A 4,718-nucleotide genomic window follows, 5' to 3' on the forward strand; every position below is an offset into this window, starting at 1 on the left:
ACATGTCCCGAGTGGTCGCCGTAACGACGCTCTCCTTCGTCAGATTTACCCGTATGAGACGCTCGTGGTCAACCACAGAGGACGGAATCAAGTTCCTCCTGGCGTCGACAGAACGCAATTGGAGGTAACGGTATCAACGTGAACAACTGATCAAAGTGCTAATAGATGCGAGCAACTAGCAAGAGACTATCCGAAGTCGAGAAAGGGCCAAGGCAGATTGATTTGGATTTCATATCTTGAGTTGGGGTTTTTTTCTTGTGATAATTGTTAAATGAATAAGATGTTAACAAATGCTTACATGACCATAGAGCAAGATAACGATAAAAAATGGATGAGGAGTATACATCTTAGCCTGTTTTCACTTGCTGTTGTAATCCTGAAAATTGCTAAAATGCTAACTCATACTATGTCGCCATGGAGCATGACATCAACCCACGAAAAGAAAATGTTCAAAGCGATTCATAAGTATTTTACATTCTTTCTACGTAGCAGTCAGGTACTCTTTCAAAGAAGACTTGAGAAAATGCTAGCGTGCTAAATGCTGGAATGTTAACATACGCCAATAAAGATCAAAGGTGGACTGATCAGGATTTTCCATCTTGCCCGTTATTCGCTTTTTAGTTTCAGAGAAGAGTTGACTAAATGCTAGCATACAGCAAGCTAAAATCGCTAAAGCAAATCAACAATATTGTCCAGTCTTGTGGTACTCCCTCTACTGACAGTTGCTAAAATGCTACCGTGGAAGCAGATCCTAAGTGAAAGCTCGTAATGGAAGTGTTGTGTGCGCATCTAGAGACATCTGTCACGGGAAGAGTTCGCCAGCGTGTTCGCCATGATGCCGGAGGAATTTGAGCAGCTTTCTCTCTGGAGGCGGAACCACCTAAAGAAGAGGGCGTGTCTCTTTTGACTGCCACGCACAGCCCGCTGGAGACACGCCCGCTCTACACAAGCTAACAAGCTGAGAGAGACGCTAACATTAGCATGAGATGGGATTGCGACACAAGCTAACGAGCTGAGAGAGAGACGCTAACATTAGCATGAGATGGGATTGCTAAATCATGTTGGGCAGGCAACGCAAACATTGTTGCTTTCAACTCCGAAAGAAGGAGCTGTCACCGATGCTAATGTCAGAATTGGCGCAACAATGCTAATACGATTGCTCAAACATGTTGAGCAGTTCCCACAAACGTTGTGGCTTTCAACTCTAAAGATAGCTACAAGGGTAGCTAATATTAGTGTTAGCGTGACAATGCTACTAGCTACATTGCGAGGAGCTTTCAGGAAGTTCATGATCGCAGTGATCGCTGAACCTCAATCTATCGATCAGTCGGTCGATTGATGTTCCAGAAAAGTGGTTCCCAACCATTTTTGTTTGGTGAAGCCCCGAACCCTTTCGTCATTCCATACGTACCCACTCGCCCGGCCGGGTTGGTGATTCTCCAATAGGAGAACTTTAACACAGTTTATTTGATGAAAATCATTTTATTTCGTCTCCTTAACTTTTAACACAAATTCTCAGGCATGATCTTCTTTTCATTCAAACAAAAAAAATCTGATGTGTTGAACATATAATCACGTGAACAATGAAATCAAAATAAACATGCCTTTGTCATACATAACTCTGATAACATTTACCACAAAAAAAAAAAAAAACCAAAAAATGTAGCGCGATTGAATTGAATACGTTTAAACTGTAACTATCAGGAACACTTCACTTTTATTGACGGGCTTCTGAAATGACTCCGAATATTTAGTTCTCATCTTGGAAATACATTTTTAAATGTTTCCATGTACCCCCTGCAATGTGCTCACATTTCCCTCATTAGGAAACACTGCTCTAAAGCCTGAACGTTGATTACACCTGTTAACGGCTAATGTCCAGTTAGCATTGAAGCTTAGCATGCTGCCCAGGACCGAAGCCGAAACCAGCCGAGAAGAAGTCCATTTAAAACAACATGATTCATGCGTTAGCTTTTTTGGGCTTATGCAGGTGCGGACTGATGACATCACCTTCACGTGATGTCAGCCATTTTGCATCCTCTGCCATGCGAGTCATCGCCATTTTGAATGATGATGACATTTTGGATATGACGTAAAACAAAAAGGAGATTAGCGCTTTGTTTTGACAGTTTTGGAGTAAATCTAAGCCACTAACTACATGTTTATTGTTTTTATTTCTATTTGTTGGATGTTTTTGATGACGTTTATGTGACATGCTTGCTGCATGCGTGATCTTAACATGTGAGAGGATCAAAAACTAATCAGCACTGAATGAAACATCACAGTGTGCTCTTAGCTCATTGGCATTTATTCTTATCAATTTCATCTATTATAAGGCAATTTCAGAGATGTAATGCTGTTGTTGCTCATGTGGATGATTGAATGTGATGTGATCGATGAAAACAATAAACTTTATATTCCTCCAACTGTTACTCTAAGATGAAATTTAGATTCAAAAAGAAAGAAAAAAATATTTCATAAACAAAAAAGTGATGCGTATGAAACCATTCAAGTCTGTTACCTTGTGTAGAAAACAAAAAATAAGTTAAAGGGCGTCGGTGTCACAGTCGTGACCGAAAAGATAATACCCATCGGGAAGTCACATTGTCACATCACTTGGCCACGTGGTCGCATGGTGCGCGGTCACTTCGTCACACGGTTGCGTTGCCTTCAGGCAGCAGCTTTGGTCTCCCATTCCTGTTGGAGACCACAAACACGTGTCACCGTGGCAACGCACCCGTAACTTAATAACGATCATGACATGATATTTAAGACGAGAAGAGTGACATGAATTCAACGAATAAGAAGCCAGAAGCATGTGGATGCTGACCTTCCTCCTCTGGAAAACCTTCCCATGCTCGATGAAGAGTGTGGATGGGGCTCGTCTCAGCGAGGTCTTCACAGATGCCGTGCGACGCAGGAGAGGGTTCAGCAGACTGGCCTAGACCGGCATCAACCAGGGAAAACATCAGACACCAGCAAGGACAGACGAGTCTAGTGGAGACCAGCGAGGACCATGGAAGACCAGATCAGAGCATTAGAAACTAGCAAGGCTGGAGACCAGCAGAAACTAGCGAGGATCAAGACAAACCAACAGAGAGTAGGAGGAACGAGAAAGCATAATGGACACCAATAAGCAGAAGAAAACAATCAACAAGAGACAGTTAGGAACCAGCAGAAAGCAACAAGGACAAGGACAGATAACTTTTTAAAAAAAGTCCCATAAAAACCAACAAAAATCACAGGAGACAAGTGGAAAACGAGAGATGAGGAAAACTCCCTGTAGAAAGAGTTGAAACAGGCTTAAGCTATCAGGGCGAGCTAGCTAGCTAGCTAGCTAGCTCCATGACAGCTGATTCGAAATCATCAGCATCTGCTTGGGAAGCATCAAATGAACACGTGGGCGGGCTTTAACAAAAGATGTTTACTGATTGGCCGGCAATCACCTGCGCCCGCTCGCCGCACATGGTGAGCGATTGTCTGAAGGAGGAGCGTTTATTCTTATTGCTTGCCGACACCAGGTTAGCCTCGGACCCCGCCCTCACGGGTACGCTTTTCCTGCCCGTCAGCTCCAACTTCTGAACGCCACGTGGCGCTACTTCAGACCACTTCCTGTCTGAAACACATCACATACACGCACTTGGGCTCAGGAGCTACGTTGCGGCTAAGTGGGTAAATTCACTTTGCGCTGATGAAAACCTTTGTGAAGTCAAACATTCAAGAATTGGCAACCGCTTTGCTCCGCTTGCAACTGATACTGAGCTCATGCTAACTATTTGAAGTCAAATGCCACCAATGCTAAGCTCGTGTCCGATGCTGAAGGAGCCTCATGCTCACTTACTGTGGCTGTCGTTGTCGGTCACAGCCACATTTGCATGGAATAAGCGTGCTCGCTCAGTTCATGCTAACTATGCAGCTAATGCTGTCATACGTGCCAGAATTTGCAGCTCGCGACTGATGCCAAGCTAAGGCTTGTGCTAAGCATCGTTATGCTAAACTAATTGAAGTCAAAGAATTCCAGAGCAGTCGGCTGTGTTGGTGGCCACTGGCCAATGCTAAGCTGCCTGCCTGTGTGCCAACTCACTGCGGCCGTTGAAGGTGGCATTGGTGTAGGTCACCGCGGCGTCCTGAGAACTCTGAAGCTGTCGTACGACACAAGAAAAGGGGTCAGTCGGTGAGCTGACACAAGTCCGGAAGTCAAAGAATTCCAGAGCAGTCGGCTGCGTTGATGGCCACTGGCCAATGCTAAGCTTCCTGCGTGCCAACTCACTGCGGCCGTTGAAGGTGGCATTGGTGTAGGTCACCGCGGCGTCCTGAGAACTCTGAAGCTGTCGTACGACACAAGAAAAGGGGTCAGTCGGTGAGCTGACACAAGTCCGGTTGAACGTGGAGACGGGAGGCGGCTCGTACCATGTGCTCCAGCATGGGGGTATTGGAGTAGACGGGCTGTGGGGGTGCAGCGGCGGAGTTGGAGTGGAAAGGCTGGTCCATGTATGCGTTCAGGGTGTGTCCGCTGAGGACGCAAACATCACAATCATCATCTTTCAATGTCACCCCATGTCAGTCAGTCAAAGTTTTCACTCGGCGTTTCAACATTTGCATGGCAAATCTCCAGAATCTGCAAATGCGTACTTCAATAACTTAGGTTTATACGTACGGCAACACCGACCGACGTACCTGATGTGCGTATCTTGCTGAGTCTCGCCGCCCGCGTCCGC

Source organism: Hippocampus comes, unplaced genomic scaffold, assembly GCF_001891065.2.
Source record: "Hippocampus comes isolate QL1 unplaced genomic scaffold, H_comes_QL1_v1.1 scaffold190, whole genome shotgun sequence".
NCBI classification, from domain to species: Eukaryota; Metazoa; Chordata; class Actinopteri; order Syngnathiformes; family Syngnathidae; genus Hippocampus; species Hippocampus comes.